The 20,251-nt window shown below is 33.4% G+C and overlaps 1 protein-coding gene across 2 annotated transcripts in view; it reads right to left on the bottom strand.

Annotated features, from left to right (window-relative positions):
• Positions 1-20,037, bottom strand: part of CALCRL (calcitonin receptor like receptor) — a 126,400-nt gene extending 106,363 nt beyond the window's left edge. For both annotated transcript variants that reach the window (XM_027865882.1, XM_027865883.1), the window contains exon 1: positions 19,794-20,037. The gene's annotated coding sequence lies outside the window, so the exon portion shown is untranslated. The remainder of the gene's footprint in view (positions 1-19,793) is intronic.
• Between the last annotated feature and the right edge of the window lie 214 nt (positions 20,038-20,251).

Here is a 20,251-nt window from a genome sequence, read left to right as displayed (position 1 = left end):
ATATATATATATATATGTATATACATATATATATACACATTATACATATACACATATATATATTCAGGGACATCAGTTCCCGTTATGGCTGGAAAAGTTTAAATCATTTTTTTATCTGTTTAATTCCAACTTTTTTGAAGGCAGAAAATAAAAATATAATTGTTTGTGGCCCAGAGAATAATCTTAAGAGGAGTTTGTGTTTAGGTAAGGATTATGCAAAAAAAAAAAATCACCTTTTTTTTTTCCTGAAACTAACTTCAAATACCCATTATATTTCTTTTTTAAACCCTAGAAAATTATTATGAGCTGTGACATTTTGTCAGGGTATGAAATTAATTAAGTTGAATATTAGAAAAAAAATCAGGTTGCGAACAAGTAAATGTTTGATTAAGAGTTTAAAATAGTTCTCCAGCTCCAGTACTATATTACTTAACACACTGATTGTTCTTGGCATTCACTTAATGAGGAGTGTTTGACATTTTTAAAATATGTTTTAAAGGGAAAGTCTTAATGACATAAAGGCTTGTTAGCTGCTTCAGAGTATTTGTAGAAGATCTCCAGCACCTTGCACAGTGCTAGAAGTGGACTGTATTAGACATAATACTTAATAAATGCTTGTTTGATTATATATCTATCTACAAAGAGTTCTCTCTTAAAGAATTTTTTATGCCTTTTAAATCTTATATATTCTGTGCATAAATTAACATACTGTGCATTTAGCATATAGTGAATTTCTTTAGGAAGAAAGTAAAATGTAAATAACATAGGGCCAAAAAGAGACTCTTTAAAAGTTTACAGTGAAACCAAAAGAATGAGCTATTTTTCTTTAAGTGGCACTCCCCAAAGCCATCGGCCAACAAAACATAAATCAACCACACTAGAAGCAAACCCTGAAAGCACATAAAAGAAACACACTTGAGGAAGAACAGTATGGTTTCTGTGGCAGATAAATTTGGGAGAAATAACTTACATTAAACTTAAGGAAGAAAATCAAAATGTTGATGAAGAAAAAAAAATATGAAACATTAGGGAAGTAGATCTCCATTGGATATATTGAATCTGATATTTATTTCTAAAAGACAGTATGTTTCCATAATGTCAAAGCAAGAAATTTTGAAGAAGTAAAAATAAACTGTATTTTTCTTTATTGTTATGATGCAGTTTTCCCAAACTAGAAACACAAAGAAATGGTTCAATAAACATTAAGTACACTATAGCATAGCGGAAAAAACTACTAACTTTAGAACCAGAGGTTGGAATCTTAACTCTGCTACTTATTCCCTATGTGACTATGAGCAAGAATCTTCCCATCTCTTTACTTGTGTATCCATTAATAAAATAAAGAGGCTTAGTTGGATGACAAATGAATAAAAAAGCACTTATTAAACCCTTTGTGCCAAGCCAGGTGCTAAATGATAGGAATACAAATAGAAAAAAGCCAAAAGTTCCTGCTTTCAAGGAGTTCATGTTGTAATAGGGGGAGACAATACACAAGAAAAAGTTCAACTACAGGGGAGATGGAGAATCCTGTGATTTCTATGGGTGAAAGGTTGGGAGTCCAACAAGTCCTTAGATTTACATCAGTAGGTCAGATGATGGTGAAGGGAATGTGCAGACCATGGAAGAAGAGCAAATGGTAAGTTTTGGAGGACTTTATCAATCAATGATAGGGCAGATGATAAGGCCTAACGGTCCTGCATTTCACCAAAAGGAAAAAGAGAAGGTAACTCTTATCTCATTTAAACCCTGTGTGTAACTCAAAAAGCCCAGAGAAGTCTTGGGCTTTCCAAGACTGGGACATCAGGCAAATAAAAAAAAAAAGGAAGGGAGGGCATCTCTAATGGTGGCATTCTAGCTCTAAACCCCATGATTCCAGTATGTGTAAACAACAGTGGTTGAATGATACACTTAGAGAATCCTAAAGAATCAAGTAAAAAAAACTATTTGAAATAAGAAACAACTTTAGCAAAGTTGCAGGGTATAAAATAAACCCACATAAATCATTGGCATTTCTATATATTATTAACAAAGCCCCAAAGCAAGAGATAGGAAGAGAAATTCCACTTAAAGTTAATGTCGACATTATAAAATATTTGGATGTCTACCTGCCAGAACAAACCAAGGAACTATATGAACGCAATTACAAAACACTTTTCACACAAATAAAGTCAGATCTAAATAATTGGAAAAATATCAGTTGCTCATGAGTAGGACGATTAATATAATAAAAATGACAATTCTACCTAAGTTAATTTACTTATTCAGTTCCATACCAATCAAATTCCCAAAAAATATTTTATGAGCTAGAAAAAATAATAACAAAATTCATCTGGAAGAACAAAGGTTTCCTAAGAAACCTTTATATCAAGAGAATTAATGAAAAGAAATGCAAAGGAAGGTGGCCTAGCCATACCAGATCTTAAATTGTATTATAAAGCAGCAATCATCAAAACTGCTTGGTACTGACTAAGAAATAGAATGCTGGGTCAGTGGAATAGGTTAGGTACACAAGCCACAGTAGTCAATGACTATAGTAATTTACTGTTCCATAAACCCAAAGACTCCAGCTTCTGGGATAAGAACTCACTATTTGACAAAAACTGCTGGGAAAACTAGAAAATAGTATGGCAGAAACTAGGCATGGACAAACATCTTATACCATATACCAAAATAAAGTCAAAATGATATACAATTTAGATATAAAGGCTGATACTATAAGCAAATTGGGAAAACAAGGCTTAAATGAGCTGAGAGTTATCTGCTCTTTTTCCTTCTGGTGAGATGCAGGACCGTTAGGCCTTATTATCTGTCCTGTCATTGATTGCTAACTCCTCCAAGATTTACCATTTGTTCTGCCTCCATACCCTGCACAATCCCTCCACCATCATCTGACCTATTGATGTAAATCTAATAGTTTACCTGTCAGATTTATGGAGAACAGAAGAATTTATGACTAAACAAAAGATAGAAAACATTACCTCATGCAAAATGGATAATTTTAATTATGTTAAAGTGAAAAGTTTTGCACAAAGTCAATGCAAGCAAGATTAGGAGGGAAGCAGAAAGCTGGGAAAGAAGTTTTACAACCAGTGATAAAGGCCTCATTTCTAAAATATATGGAGAACTGAGTCAAATTTATAAGAACATAAGTCATTCCCCAATTGATAAATGGTCAAGGGATATGAGCAGGCAGTTTTCAGAGGAAGAAATTAAATTTATCATAATCATATAAAATGCTCTAAATCACTATTGATTAGAGAAATGCAAATTAAAACAACTCTGAGGTACCACATCACACCCATCAGATTGGCTAACATGACAAAACAGGAAAATGATAAATTCTGGAGAAGATGTGGGAAAATTGGAACACTATTGCATTCTTGGTGGAGTTGTGTAATGATCCAACCATTCTGGAGAGTAATTTGGAACTATACCCAAAGAGCTATAAAACTATGCATACCGTTTGACCCAGCAATACCACTTCTAGGTCTGTGTCCCAAAGAGATCATACAAATGGGAAAAGGAGCCACATGTACAAATATATTATAGCAGCTCTTTTTGTGGTGACAAAGAACTGGAAATTGAGGGGATGCCCATCAATTGGGGAATGGTTGAACAAGTTGTGGTATATGAATGTAATGGAATACTATTGTGCCATAACAAATGATGATCAGGCAGATGTCAGAAAAAAAAAAAACAAACAGACTAGAAAGATGTCCCAGAACTGATGCTAACTGAAATCAACAGAACTAGAATATTGCACACAGTAACAGCCATATTGTGTGATGACTGACTTTGATAGACTTATCTCTTCTTAACAATGCAAGGATCTAAGACAACTCCATTCATGATAGAAAATGTTGTCCATATCCAGAAAAAGAACTATGGAGTCTGAATGCAGATCAAAGCATACTATTTGCGCTCTCTCTCTCTCTCTTTTGATTTCTCCCATTGGTTCTAACTCTTCTTTACAATGTGACTAATGTGAAAATAGGTTTAATATGAATGTATATGTTGAGCCTATATCAATTTACATGCCATCTTGGGATGGGAGGAGGGGAGAGATGGGAAGAAATTCAGAACTCAAAATCTTATAGAAGTGAATTTTGAAAACAAAATAAATAAATAAATAGATTATTAAAACAAAACACAAAAACAAAAATAAAACAGTGGTTGAACAAGAAAAACAAAACAAAAAGACCCAACCTTATCAATATCAAGAGGTATAGGAGAAATTTCAGAACTGTGGTTGATATTCAGGAGGGTGTAATCGTTATCAAAAGGATAAATATGGATTCGTTACCACCATTATCATGTGTTCATGTAACTAAGAAACAAATTCCTTCAATTCAGAGCTAAAAGATGTAGCAAGAAAGGAAATGGTTGGTCCTCCTTTAACACTATAGGCATATATGATATAATAAATACCAAAGCATTCAGAAATGTCATGAATCTAGTGACAAATTGGAAACATCTGGTTTTTAAAGATGTTTAATTCATTTCCTGTAACAATTTGCTGCTCAGCCAGAACCCTTAAAAACCCTGAAAATCTACTATATTTGAAAGTGGCGATGAGGTGGGCTTTAAAATGGACCAATCTAACTTGAAACCTAGCTTTGTTTTATTGGAGTGTTGATGAGGTTAGTCATTTTATAGCATTTCCCAGCCAAGCCATAGGAGAATTATGGTAAAAATTAAATAAAATGTCATTGTTGGTGAACTCTCATATATGTCAACCAAGTGGACAAATGATTAATTATGCACCAACCAAACAAAATGAATACTTGAATTCTGTGTAACTCAGAATTGTTATTAGATATATCTAACACGTTTATCTCAGATAGCTGTGCCATATTCTAGACTGTTTCAGACATTTGATGTGCATGTGTCTCCAAGCCCTTGGTAGAGTAAGGAGACTTATAAAGATTAGTGAGCTAAGTGACACAGTAGAGCACTGTATTTGGAATCAGGAAGACTAGAGTTCGAAAACTTGCATAAGATATTAGCTACATGACACTGAGCAAGTCAATTTACTTCTTTAAGACTCAGTTGTCTCATTTGTAAACCAAAGATAATGATAATAGTTATTCACAGGGTTGTTGTGAGGATCAAACGTGATACCATGTACAACATTTGCCAACTTTAAACTGATAAACAAATGTTGTTGTGCTGATTGTTGTTATTATTATAAATTATTGCTAGTGCCTTTAAACATTCCTCTCTTGGTTCTGATTCCAAGTCTCCAGATTTCATTACCATGCCTTTGCTACCCACTCATCTTGGAACTTCCCTCAGCACTTGTGACATTTTCACCCTGGAACAACTCTCTGTGTCTGTAACTCCTATCGGTGAGTTAGTCCTGGGGCCTTCATTTTGGGGCGGGGCTCAGGCCAGCCTTTGTTCATTCCTTTCCTGGTTCTGCTTCTGCCTCTCTAGACTGCCCCCATACTCAGATTTTCAGCTCCCTTTAATGTATTCTTCTCTCATTAGGATGTAAGCCCCTTGAGGGCACAGACTCTTTCTTTTTTTATATATTTGTATGTTCAGAGCCTAGCACACAGTGCCTAGAACATGCCTTGCACATGGTGTTTAATAAATGCTTGATGACTAACTCCTTGACTAGATACCTGAGATCTGTAGACATTACCAGGAGGACTGATGGTCTCTATGCTATAACACCCAGGGAAGACACTCAAAGAAAGCATGCTAAATCACATGGAAACACTATGCCTCAGTTTCTGCTTCAGTGAAGAGAAAATGTAACAAACTAGTAGTAAGATATGCAAAGTTATGTGATATTATGTGGAATGAATTTTTTTCTAGGCAGTCACAGAAGTCTGTGAATGGAATTTTGATTCTCAGATTCCCAGTGGAAGGTTTGAACTATCTGGGAAAGATGGTTACATCCATATGTTGGTAAATTAATACTGTCAAATGTTTGTGCTCTTGGTTTCAAACTCTCTGGATTCCTAAAATATAATGGTTTGTGATTTCTTTTATTTCCTCTAAAGTTACAAAATTTTAAAATACAGCTTTTTTAATGCCTTAAAATTAGAAAAACAGAAAACATATCTTCAGAACAATGAAGTATTATTTCCAATTTTACTCAGCTAGCAGGCTGAATGTAAATGTAAATGATGTGTAAATGTAAATGTAAATGTGAATGTAAAATGATGTGTAGTCAAGCCAATTCATGGAATTTTAAATGTCATTAATTCTGTTAGTAATGATAATACATAACAAGAGAATGGAAAAGTGGCATGTGCATTTTCATCAATAGATGATTAGGAATTGTATCCTGTGATTTTAGGTCTGTAGCCTCTTGTAATAAGGTATGATAATCAAACATAATTTTAAAAAGGATATCAATTCCTACTTCCTATGTAGAAACTACTGCCCAGATATTAATGATTTTCTTTCTAAAGAGTGATAAAAGTTCTTTGTATTAAAATTTCATCTTTTTTTCAAAATATCTATTCTGTGGAAAAAAAGCATGGGTAAAGTTTATCTCAGGGAAATAACTCTTTTCAGATCATAGAAGATATATATGGAGAATATTGGAAGGATCAATTTATGTATGGACAGTGAGTCTATTTCAGGGCAGTAAATATTTTTACCTATATATGCCAATACACTTGTATTTAGAAAAGAGTGAATATAAAAACGTTAGTGCAAATTTTTTTCTAAGCATTGAAACAGTAACAGGAAGTACAAATTCATCTCACTTGGTACTAATCCAAACGAACCCAGCCTAGGGCAAACACAGGCATAATCCTCACTGGCCTGGTCAGACCACATTTGAAGTATTATTTTCAGGCTTGTCTTTACATTTTAGGAGACATATTGATATGGTAGAGGTCATCAGACAGAGGCTACTAAAGTGATATTTGAGATCTTGCCCAATAAGAATCAGTTGAAACAACTGAAGATGTTCAACCTGGAGAAGAGATTTTTGGGGGATATTATAGCTGTATTCAATTATTCAAAAGATTATCAAGTAGAAGACAGACTACACTTATTTAATCTGGTCGCATAAGGCAGAACTAGGAGCAATGGAAAGAGGTAAAGTTATGTTTGCTATAAGAAAAAAATATTAATAATTAGATGTATGTAAATTTGGAATAAGGGCAGCCAGGTGGCTAAATGGATAAAGGACTGGACTTGTCATCAGGAATACTCATATTCCTGAGTTTAAATCTGGCCTCAAACACTTACTAGCTGGGTGACCCTGGGCAAGTCACTTAACCCTTTTGCCTTAGTTTCCTCATCTGTAAAATGAGTTGGAGAAGGAAATAGCAAATCACCACACTATCTTTGCCAAGAAAACCTCAAATGGGGTCATGAAAAGTTGGACAAGACCAAAACAACTGACAAAATTGGAATGGACTGACCCAGAAAGTGGCAAGTTTCTCCTTACTTGAAGGCTCTAAGTAGAGGTTGGATGAACATTTGTCAGGAATGTTGTAAAAAGGATTCTTATTGAGGTACAGGTTAAACTAAATGACTCCAGAGGTCTCTTTTAATGTTGAGATTTTATTACTCTAAGAAAAGAGGCCTCTGCACTCTAAGTGGTCTTTCTTAAATATGAAATACTCGTCAACTCCTTTAGGAAAAATCAGATTTTTCAATTTTGTAACATTTCCATAAGTACTGTCTTTCACATATTTCCCAGCTATTCCAGAATTGAAATATGCCTACTTTTCTTTTTTTTTCCCCCAAAGCTATTTGGGTAAAATAAACCAGAAAGTGCCAATGTTTCTGAGCTAGGTTGTTTAGGGAATACATACTAGGTTTTTTTTTTGTTTTTTTTTTTAGGAAGCCAACTACAGTGGTAGTATTTCTGAGTACCAACATGCCAGAAATAATTCAAATGTAGACTAAGCACTACCATGTATTTTGGGAAAAATAATTTAAATGTTGAGAAGCCCTTTTAAGGGATTTAATGTTTATTATTTATATAATTTAAGTTTATATAATAATAGTTTTATTTACAGTACATGACTCTTGGTAATTTTCCATTTTGACAGAAGCCAGAATATTTGGGGTGAGAGAAGGTTAGAAGGAAGGCAAGTAGATAGAGGAGGGCATGTGAATAGTTCAAGTTGGACACTGTTTATTTTGGACAAATTATCGGCTATTTTACTCAAATACATTTGTTGCTCATGATTATAATTCTTTCATTTATATTAGAAAAAAAATATATATGGTAGCTCCATTAATAGAGCATAGGACAGTTTTACATGCTTCCTCTTTCCACTTCCTCTTTTCAAATATTATGGCCAGTTTTGAGATTAAGGATGATATGAGGACAATGCCCTACCTCAGCACTTCTCTTTGGGAAGAAAAATACCTAAATATATCTCTGGGTTAAGAAGGAGGATATTTCTTAATAAGTTAGAATGTGTTCTATTTTTAAAGAGAAAAGGATTATAAATTAAAGAGATCTTAAATCTAATGAATGTTTTCAGTGGAGAAATTTGTAGAATATTAAAGCTGGAAAAGATGTTAAAAATCATCTTTTGTAATTCCACAAATGTTTTTCACTAGACTTGTGACATCATTGGTATAGAGAGCATCTAGAAAAGAAACACTCTATCCACCCAGATCCACACCTTCTCTATTATTTACAGTCTTAGAAAGGGGATTGGAGAAACAAACTGACTAATTGATGTACTGGTCACATAGCAAGTATAGGTCAGAAATGGGACTTGAACCCAGGTCCTCCTTTCTCTAAGACCTGTTCTTGTTGCTGTATCATGATGCCTCTTCAACCGTCTCATTTTATTTATTTATTTATTACAGAATTAAAATATTTACTTTTTGTAACTTCCCCAATAGGGTGAACATACATTCTAAATAATAAGACTTAATTAACTACATCCCTAGGTATATTAAATATAGTGAAAAAGCAATTGTATCATCTTATGTACTTTTTATGAGGGAAAAAATACTACTCTACTGCACTGTAGACTACTTGTGGGAAAGAAAACCTCTAATTCAGTTATTTGCATACTAACAGGAAATACATATTCAAAATATCCTTTCAGAAATTATGAAGAAATGATGATTATGGACATATTAAGAAAACAGACATTTCCCAAACCAGCTTAACCCCCATACACACATAAATGCTAGCAGGATTTCTGCTCATGCCTGCTGCTGCTGCCACAGAAAAAGAGGAGGAGGAAGAGGAGGAGGAGGAAGAAGAGAAGGCATAGTCACATGATGTTCAGGCTCTTCAGGCTCCCCCTGAATCCAAGTGTAGTGAACATTTGAACAAGGTTGGTTAGCCTACGTTTTTAACATTAACATTTAATAACATTAACAATAATGTTCAACCCTCTCATTTTAAAGATGAGAGAACCAAGCCCCAGGAGATAAAATTACTTATCTGAGACTACACAACTTAGTGGCAGAGACTAAAATAGAAGTTAAATCTCCTGATTCCTATTCCTATAACTCATGTTCTTTCTTCCATATTAGGATTTCAGTTTTTAAAATTACTTAGGGACAAAAAAGAGCGATCATTTAACGGTTTACTGTGATTGATAGCAGTGAATATATTGTGATGAGATCCATGAATGAATTCTGAATTTATAAAGAAAATTTTCTTACTTAAACTTCTTTTCTCATTTTACTAGACAAAAGGCATTTTTAAAATATATGACTTTGGGGCAGCTAGATGGCACAATGGATAGAGCACTGGCCCTGTAGTCAGGAGGACCTGAGTTCAAATCTGACCTCAGATGCTTGATACTTACTAGCTGTGTGACCCTGGGCAAGTCACTTAACCCCATTGGCTAGCAACAACAACAACAACAACAAAAGCAGAATGAGAGAAAGAAAAAAGAGTAGATGACAAAAAGGGGCAGGTAAGTGGCACAGTGGATAGCGCACCGGGCCTGGAGTCAGGAGGACCTGAATTCAAATCTAGTCTCAGCCCAGACACTTGACACTTACTAGCAGTTTGACCCTGGGCAAGTCACTTAACCCCAATTGCCTCACAGAAATAAATAAATAAACAAAAACATAAATATATAAATAAATAAATTAATTAAATATGTGACCATAAAAAAATGCTGTTAATAGTTGATAATCTATCAGCCTGCTTCTGTATTTAAGTACTATATTTAATTACTTTCAGAAGTTCTGTATTCTTTGATGAATGCATACCAAGCAACTTGGTAAATTATAATGGGGCAAATATGTAACTTATCACATTGAGTGGTTTTAATGACAAAGCAGTTCAATTTGTATTATGCTGCATGAACACTTTTTTTTTAAATTGGCTTAATAACTTTCATAGGTCACAAGTACATTCTTTTTATGTCTGTAGACCCCTTAGCAATTTAGTCCAGAAAGGCAATAAGAATGGACTTAAAGTTTTTGTAAGGAGTAAAGAGTCGGCAAGTCGGCCAGTTTCAACAAGTATTCTCTGCCAATTTAAGCCATTGTTCTGCTGTGTAGGGGAAGGCTTCTACAATCTATGTTAAATTAGTGAGTAACCTTCTCACTTACCCTATTTTGAAAGGTCACTTCTTAGAATTCACTGAAACCATAATCATGATTCTACTATTGAAAGGGTATTTATATGATAACATATTTACATATGTATAAGAAATGTAAATATATTAAGATATTGTTGTCACATATTATTAAGAGATTTTATATCACTTCTCTCTAATATTTAAGAAATGTAAATGTGTTTTTGCATTTCTTAAATATTAGAGAGAAGATATAACAATCTGGTCTAAATATAATGCAATGGTAATTAGCATTGCAAATATTTTCTTATTAGGACTGAACAATTTTTCTTATACTGATCCTTGCATTTCAACTTCAGATGGCTACTGTATAGAGACATCTATATCACATATCAAGGAAAACTAATGTTCAATTTTCCATAGAAATGGGGAAAAGTATATATGTCATAATTAAAGCAAATCCATAGATAATTCCAGATCCTTATTTCAACCAAAAATTTAAATTCCATCAATATTTTTAACAATATCTACAAAGGAAGCTAAATAATTGCTCTGCCTCAGATAAAGTTTTCAGAAAAGTTATAAACTCAAAAAGGTATGAAAAGAACAATTCAAAGTTTAGTTTTGGCAAAGTCATACACAACACCAGCTAGGCAGTGTAGTGCAGTGTTGGACTTGGAGTAAGGAAGACTGAAGCTCCAAACCTGCCTCAGATACTAGCTATGCAACCTTGGGCATGACACTTAACGTCTCTTAGCCTCAGTTACCCTCTCTGTAAAATGGGGATAATAGTAGCACCTACCTCACAGAGTGGTTGTGAGGATCAAATGAGCTTCTATATGTTCATCACTTTGTTAATAATAAATAAAAGTGCTATGTATATATTAGCTAGCTACTCAGTGGGACCTGATTAAATTATTCTTCTGCCTCTTAACAGCATTAAGAAAGACTGTGCCAAGTAAAGTAGAGGATAAATTGAAGACATAGAAGTGTAGTATAATGGAAAAAGCACTGAACTAGGAGTAAGTAAAATGTGTGTTCAAATCCTACCCCCTACATTTATTTGAGCAAAACACTTATCCTCTCTGATTTTTAGTCTCCCCTAAAATGGTCATGGAGTTACTGTTAGTGCCTACTTCACAAGGTTTGTGACCAGTATTGTGCCTAGCTAGACAGCCAGCCCCTGAGTGAGGAAAAGCTGAATTTAATTTTTAATAGGTAACATTCATTTTTAGGTAAGATCAAAGCTGTCCAATTTAAATTCTGAAATAAACATGTTGTTAACTGCTATAGTACTTTCACTAAGGTCATCTGCATATCAACTCCGGTTCTTAATAAATCAGGAGACCTAGGTGTATGAATACATAGGTAGGATCATTTTGAATAGGGGATGGGAAAGCCTAAAAGTTGACAAATTTGTGCTTCCTGGTAGTCAAAAACAGAAGTTTTTAACCCATGGGTCTGTAGGTAGATTTTATGAATGTGAATAGTATAAACAAAACAAAACTTATTTCAACATAATTGGTTTATTTATAATCCTATGTATTTAATTTTATGCATTTAAAAATTCTGAGAAGGATTCATAGACTTAACTGGATAGTTAAAGGAGTCCAGGTCTGTCTCTCTCTCTCTCTCACACACACACACACACACACACACACACACACACACACATATGCATGCACGCATGCACGCACTCACAGACAAGGTAAAAAGCACCTAATACAATAGAGAAGGTGAATGTGGAAGTACTAGCTGGGCATAAACAGAGAAGGATATTTGAGCACTATCTGCACTAGAAATATAGTGCTGTTGTAAAAGAAGATAATAATGATCATGTTTTCATATGTTCGAGAAATAAACCACGCATAAACTGGGCAAGTATATCTTTGAGTGGTCTGAATCAATCAGAATTTGATTAATTCATTCATCTAAAACATTTTTGAGAAACTGATCTGATGAATATTTAGAGGGAATTGTTAAGATTATTAAAATAATAGAAAATGGGACCTATGAGGAAGAGTTTTGGGATTATTTTTTCCTATTGAATAGAATCCCAAAGGATTCTATATTGGTTCTAATCACACAAGTTTAGGAGCTGCAAGGGGACTTCGACAATGCCTAGTGCAACTCTTGCATTTACAGATGAGGAAACTAAGACTCCCAAAATACCAAAGTAATTAACTTAGGTTTTCATAGCTAGTAGATATCAGTCAGGACTGGAACCCAGATCCTTCATTTTAAAAGTCAACGGTAGTACATTATTATCCAAGTATGGAAGTTATTCTTATGGAATATAAATAAAATCAATAAGTAAAGCAATCCATTAAAATTTAAAGTTTTACATTTCCAAATGTTCACCACCTGCATCATCATTCTCTTATCTTGACAAGGATGTTTCAAATTTTCTAGGAAAATACTCTATCACATTACAATAACAAGCTATACTCTATCATCTAAAAATAATGAAATCTGAGTACTGTATTATGAGGTCTCTCAACCCCCAGCCATTGAGATTTTCTCTGGTTATATTTTAGTCTGAGTTTTCTACCCAATTGTTTTAAATGTTTTGTCTGCTTATAAACTCTATGTATGTGCATATATGCAGATGTAAACATACACACATGAGCATATTTCTTTTTTCCATAATAGGACTTTCAAAACATAGTACTGTATTTTCTGCAGTCAGGGGTTCTACAGTGATATGTAAAAGGATCAGAATAAAAATAGGAAATATATATATATATATATACATATATATACATATATATACATATATACATATATATATACATATATATATATACTTTGTGAGTATTTTGAATTCCTTTAAAGAATAGTTACCTTGTGAAATCAAATATTTCTAGTCAATTGCATCATTTCTCCAAATAAGCCAGCTAACATAAGATAGAATATTCTTTGTTTAAAAACAAATTTTATCATTTTCATTATAGTTACCTCAATCTCATAACTTTACTGTGATATACTAAGGTAATATTGCTTTTATAGAATTGGTTCCCTTCCAAACACATTATCTCAAATACTTACTCCTGGAAAGAAAATGCACTTCAAAATATCACTTAATCATAGAGCTCAAAGTAGGTGTTAACAATCTGTCATTAAAACAAGGGTTTGCCCAGCTGTAAAACTCCAACATCTCTTATAAACTTGTGCCACACTGAGTTCCATTTTATATTCACACTAAATAAAATGTTTTGGCTCTCCCCCCACTGGATCTTTTTAGTCATAAGTTACACACCTAGGGAATTTCCTTTAACTCTTTCAAAAGATTGAAAGGCTATACTTGCCAGCATACTGTTCCATGCAGTCCCTCCAGGTTTTTCATTTCTAATTTCACACCAACTTATGCCTTAAATAATCTTGCCTTATGAAAATAAACTTTTTATTCACTCTTGCAATTAGAAAAGTTATAAATTTAAAATAGTACTATGAAGGACTTTGGAGGGATTTTTGAGTTTTTTACAAAATTGGAGGGGGCAAAGTTAATTCTTTACTAAATATTTGCAGGGGTAGAGAGTAGGCTAAAATTTGTTGTTTATGTCAATTTTCCTATCTAAAAGTGCCCCACAGAAATCATGGGGAGAGCTGATGAACCATTCATGTGCTATAGTGAGCTCCAGGAAATGCCAAGAGATATGGAGGATGACCCCAAGTACACTGGGTCCCTACCTCCAAGAGGATTGAAAAAAAAAACAACCAAGAACAAATGTCACTGAAGAAGGCAGTCCTAAACCCAGCATTAACTCCAAAAGGACCACTGTATCTATCATCCTGACAGCTCCTCTGTCCTATTAACTGGCAAGATGATTAAGTAAAATTATTATCAAACAAATCACTTTGTAAGCTACTAAGTGACAATTTGCTAGATGAAATGAAGCCAGAAGAAATTCAGTATCATTCCTCACCCTAAACAATGTTTGAAAGGCAATGATTTTGACTAGCTTACTTAAAATACTGTAGATATCCCAGTGAATTCTGAATAGATTTTGACATGGATTGTAGACATGGTACCTAGGAGGCAATTTAGTTTATCCCTTTGCCTTCAACAAGAACTGCTTCTCCATTTTAAAAGGATTGGATAATTCTTGACTTCGTTTCTAAAGTCCCCACTTCTCACCTTGAATATCTATCTGGATGTTTCTTTTAATTGTGAAAATACAATAGGAAGAGTTAGAAAAAGATGGAAACTCTACTGCTTATGAAGATTGCCTTTAGAAGGATTAATTATGGAGGGTGTTAATCTTCAGTCCAACAACAATCTAACAAGCACTTACTAAGTATCTACTATGTGTAAGGCAATGTGCTAGATGCTGGGGGATTCAAAGTCAAGAACTTTGCTGGCAAAGGCACTTCACATTCAAAGATAATTTCTACAGAAAATATTAAAAGCTAGTATATCCTGTTGAGAGAAGTCTTGTCCCTTATTTGAACCAGAATTACCTGGATTGTTGTTTCAATTTTCCATCTTGTATAGCTAATAAAGATTCTACTTTAAATGAGCACCTAAGAGTTATTAGTAGAATATGTGAACCAACTATTTGGTTATCTCAGGTACTTAGGCTGTATTTAAATGATAGAAACAGAGGCTAAAGTATGCGTGTTAACTGCCCAACTATATAAACTCCTCTCTGGGAATGATTTATGAATTTCTGGCAATTGCATTTACTCTTTCTGCTCCTTAGGACACCATTTCGTGCACTAAAGCAATGACACATGTTTATAATTCCATCAGATTCTCTGACCCATAGACCTAAGGTTAGGTTCGCATATACCTGCCCTGAGATCACTTCTTGGGTCATGTACAAAAGTGGAAAATGTTGGTTCATTAAGTATTCTTTTTCCATACATGCAACAACAATACAACAAATGTTTTCCTTAAGGTGACAGAAAGTTATTCCTTTTTGTTTGTGACTATCATTGCTTCAGAAATTTTACAAAAAGCTGGCAAAAGTATTTACAGAGCTCCTTAAAAATCTTAAATGCTTTGCACAAATGCAGTGAACATAAGGTGCTTTTTAAAATGACTTTCATCATTCTGAGCACAAAGAGATAATAATTTGTATGTAATGTTATTTCTATATCATGTGTCTAAATATATATGAATCTGTTTTTATAGAAACAGATCAAATCTATAAAGATTTATATATGGACTTATAACTATAGATTCATATATTTATATAGTCTATATCTGTATACATTTTGTATACATAGATATTTTATGTATGAATGTATGTTTCTATATTTGGAGATATAGATCTATATTAAGAACTATTTCATATCATAGTTGTAGTAGACTAAAAATATTTTTAATATTTCAAACTGCTTACACTTATAAGACAGAGATTGATATCATTAATATGAACATCATATTCTTCTAGGACCTAAAGGACCATTTTAATTTTAGTTACATGAAGTCCTATTAAATTCTCAATTACATTCCTAAATAACCATTAAAACCACACAAACACACATACCACCACCACCACCACCACATCATACCACATTCAAACACAGCAAGGCAAACAAATGCAGAGATGAGGAAAAAATATAGATAAAATGAGCCTAAATATTGCCATTAAGGAAAGAGTTGGGGGGGGATCATAGACATAGGTTTTCACTTTTAATTAATTATATGGATAACTTTTCAACTATACTTTCATATGTATATAGATATAGCTTATTTCTGGTGATTTTTGCTTTCTAATTTTCAGTAGAATACTTTTAAATATTAAGCCAAGAAAATAGCACTAAAGGAGATAGGTTATTTCTGCATATCATGGAATAGCAGAGACCTAGTAAGGTAACAATGAGAGCTTTTCTAGGACAAAATTTTAGGTACTTTAAGAGACTGATACCAGACTTGAGGAAGAGTACTGCACAGATTCTTCACTTTTTAATATTCACTGAAAATTTGCTTCTGGTTTTGTAATACCAGCAAGGGAATAACCACCTTTGGTCACTAAGAGAAGCTTTCATACCAGTTTATAATGGAACAGTTTATCTTAACTGGCAGGGGAGTTTCTTGGTCTCCTAAACAAAGATTAGATAAAGGATAAAACTAGTGCGTGCAAATATCTTCAAAATGCACTAACTCAAAACAATTTCCTAGAAAATCAAATTTTTTTTTACCTTAAAATCTTTAGAAAATTGTGGTCATGTGAAAAATTAAATTCAAGATTTTAGACACATCAACAGTCTATTGGCTTGCCTTTCTTAGCTAATATATGAAAAGGTACCAACTGCATGCTTTCAGTAAGTATCACCAATTCTTTCCCAAGCTGCTTAAAATACATTTACATTTACACAATGGTCACTGTATTCCCCAGGAAGCAAATTAATTTGCCAAAATGAATTAAATAATAAACACTGAATTGGAACCAGTCGTTTAGTTTATTGCCTATGTCACTTTGTTTCCTTCAAAGCTACTTTTGGTAAATTTCCAATTAAGTCCTAGGAACATTCTTAAAGACCGAATTATGATCAAACTTTAACTCTCTATCCTTGACATTTTTTATAGCAAAACGGTAAATCCAGTAGACACTCTAAATTTTTGTTTATTTAGTAAATAATGTGACAATAATATGGGATATATATATATATCAAATTTGCTATTAAATATAGATTTCTATTTTCACTGAAAAGTTTACTCATTTTGAGAATAATGACACAACCCTTCAAAATTTAATATTAAATTTATTTGCTCAAGTGAAATTATTACAAAATGGTGAATAATATTATTCTAGAACTTTGGTAACCTTTAATATACTTTAACAAAAGCTGAGGAATCTTTATTAGGAAAACTGCAAAGTGAATATGCTCTAAAGATGGACATATTGGGACCAGAAATCTGGGCTAGTTAAATAAAGGATGTTTTTTGAAATTATAGATTACAGATTACATTTTCCAATTCAATTTTATATCATTTTCTGTTACTCCAAAATCAATTCAAATAATTTAATGGGGACAAAATAATGTATTTTTTATCTTCTGCATTTTACTTAGCATCACTAGTTCTTAACAGCATAGTATGGCTGAGAAATAGAATAAATAAATCCCAACATTTTCACAAGTCAAGAAATATATTGGAAAATGAAGGGAAATTTGAGCAATTATCTCAATAATATATTTTTATGTAATAGCTTAAATATTTTAGATGAAAGTTTTTTTGGCTTAAACTGTCCATATCATTACATTGCCTTAATTTCCCATTTCATTGTACATGGCTTAGGCATACATGATGACTCCATGCAGTCAATGGGGGGAGACAGAATCAGGAACAAATATATTTGAGAAAGTAAAATAATTACCTCAGCACCACAATCATGGATGGATTCATGCAAGCTATTGATTTCTAAAGGAAACAATTTTAAAGTTGTGTGTGTGTGTGTGTGTATACATGCATATGTGTGTGGTCCACGGTATTTTAACTCTTGCTTCAGTCTTTAGCTCTAGAAGGTAAGTAGTGTTTGGTTCTTTTTGTGCAGTTATTTTTAGAGATCAAATTTATAAGTCATTTCAATTTAAGATATTTAGTGAAAACAATATTGGATAATTACTTTCCCCCCTCCCAACAATTAATTACGTATTTGTCATTTTTTAGTCCATGTCTTCACTCTTTATTGTTGTAATGTGAAATATTTGGTTAAATACAACTTCCCAAAGAGAAGGATATAATCTTTAAGTATCATTAGAAATAAAACATTTTTAACATCTATTCTAAGCAAAACCAAAACTAAAACATGTATGATTTCAACTATGCCCTTCCTAATCCCCATGCCAAACTTCAACAGGCTTTCAAAAGTAACCAAGAATTCCCGTCTCCTGCTATTTTTTTCCCATTTGTGTACCTCTCCTGGCCAAAGATTCTAAATATAAGTAATATGAAAATTAATAGCAAGAGAATCATGTAGCTGTACTCTTATGAAAAGTTAGTTAGAAGCATCTGTGGTATTGAATACCCAGGGCAAAACTGCCAGGGAGTTACACCGGTTGAGAAAGTAGTCCCTTGTAATGTGTTAAAATTATGGGTGATTAAGTCCAGGATGTCCATAATGGAAGCAAAACACAACAACAGAAAAGACATGTCATTGAAAGCAAAACCCATCTTGATCAGTAATGGCATCTTCAACATCAATCAAGCACAACTTTGATATCTAATTTTCCTAAAATAATAGTATTTAACAATCTAAGAACTCTCTTTACTTACCAATTACATGAGTATTAAATTGTTGAATTCATTAGGATAATTTGTCTTGCCTGAACGATCATTAATTCACTCAAAATATAATTCTTACCACAACAAGCAGTGAATATGGATCTAGTAGTTATTCTACATGTACTTATTTAAATTCTTACTATCCATGGTACCTCCCTTTTTATATTTATATATATTTCTTTTTTTGGATATCCCTATGCTTCCATTTCCCTCAACATCCTCTCAAAACACATGAACAGAGAAATAATTAAGTCAGCAGACTACAAGTAGCACAACAGGAAAAAATACTGCATTTGCTATGAAGTAACATTAAAAATAAAAATGTACATATCTTCAGAGCTTAAATTACATTCTCTCCTGGCCCATTTTTCAACCTTTCAATAATGACTTTCCATCTAGAATCCTACTCTATAATCTAGTTTAATGCAAATATTTGGAGTTTTGTAAAGGAATAGTTTGAAAACACACAAAATCAAAAATATTAGAATTGATTAAGAAGATATATATGAATTGAGGTGAACTGCAAGAAGAAACAAGCATGATCAATGGAAAGTTAGTGTTTTTGCCCTTAATTGCCTGTTCAATAACAGTGCCAGTGAGACCTTAGGAGTGAAGAGCCAGTAGAGTTTTTCATTTATTCTTCCTCTTTCCTAAGAGTCCCAATTGTTCTGAGAGAGTTTAGAGACCTTATTTTCTGAAACAATTGTTTTAATGTTTTCCAGCTGGCAAGAATAAAACTTTTTTTTCTTAAATATTAGGACTATAAGAAAATAGAGCATAACCCATAGCTAGTTCTGGAGAATCTATTCCCACAAGAGCTCCTTTCAAGTCATTCAACTTTTATTTCTTGCTCCCCCCACCCAAATCTGAAATACAAGTCTAAATTATAAGAGTATATAGTAGTTAACAAGATTTCTGCTTTTGCTGTTGCGCTCTCTAGCTTATCTAACATACACACATAAATAAGAATATTTACAGCTTCTCCTATTGTCATAACTAAAGCCCACGAAACAATCTCAAGTCAGATGACAGTATCATTTATAGCACTTAGATATGTTTTAATATGTACTCACCCAGCACAGTTCCTGAGGAATTTTTTTTAAAAAATAGTCTTAGATGCAATTTGATTTTTCTGAGAGTCTGCAAAAGAGATTCTCCCCCTCAGGCAAGGTGGGGGAACAGCAAAAGACTTGCAATTTGATCCTGCAGGCTGGGTGTAATCCAGTTATCAGAGCCTGATCTTAATGGAAGAGGTTACACTGCTCTACTGTGGAGAGAGGGCTTGTTCTGAGTAGAATTGGAAGTGTTGTCAGACTGTAAGTGATCAGCAGCAGAAGGGAAACATCAGAGCTTCCTGTTACATCACTCTGACCCCGCCTGCATTTAGTGTTAGATTACTTTCTTGCTCAAATAGCACACCCCAGGAAAGCTGTGCTCCTCTCTTCTCAGGCAGGACCAAGAAGCTGCCTGAGCAGAAACAGTTCCTAAAGTCATGAATACATTGTTACCAGTAAAGACTGTCTGGCTTGCA

The sequence above is a fragment of the Vombatus ursinus genome, unplaced genomic scaffold, assembly GCF_900497805.2.
Source record: "Vombatus ursinus unplaced genomic scaffold, bare-nosed wombat genome assembly UNPS02014779.1, whole genome shotgun sequence".
Classification (NCBI taxonomy): Eukaryota; Metazoa; Chordata; class Mammalia; order Diprotodontia; family Vombatidae; genus Vombatus; species Vombatus ursinus.
This window is presented reverse-complemented; position numbering and strand designations above follow the sequence as displayed.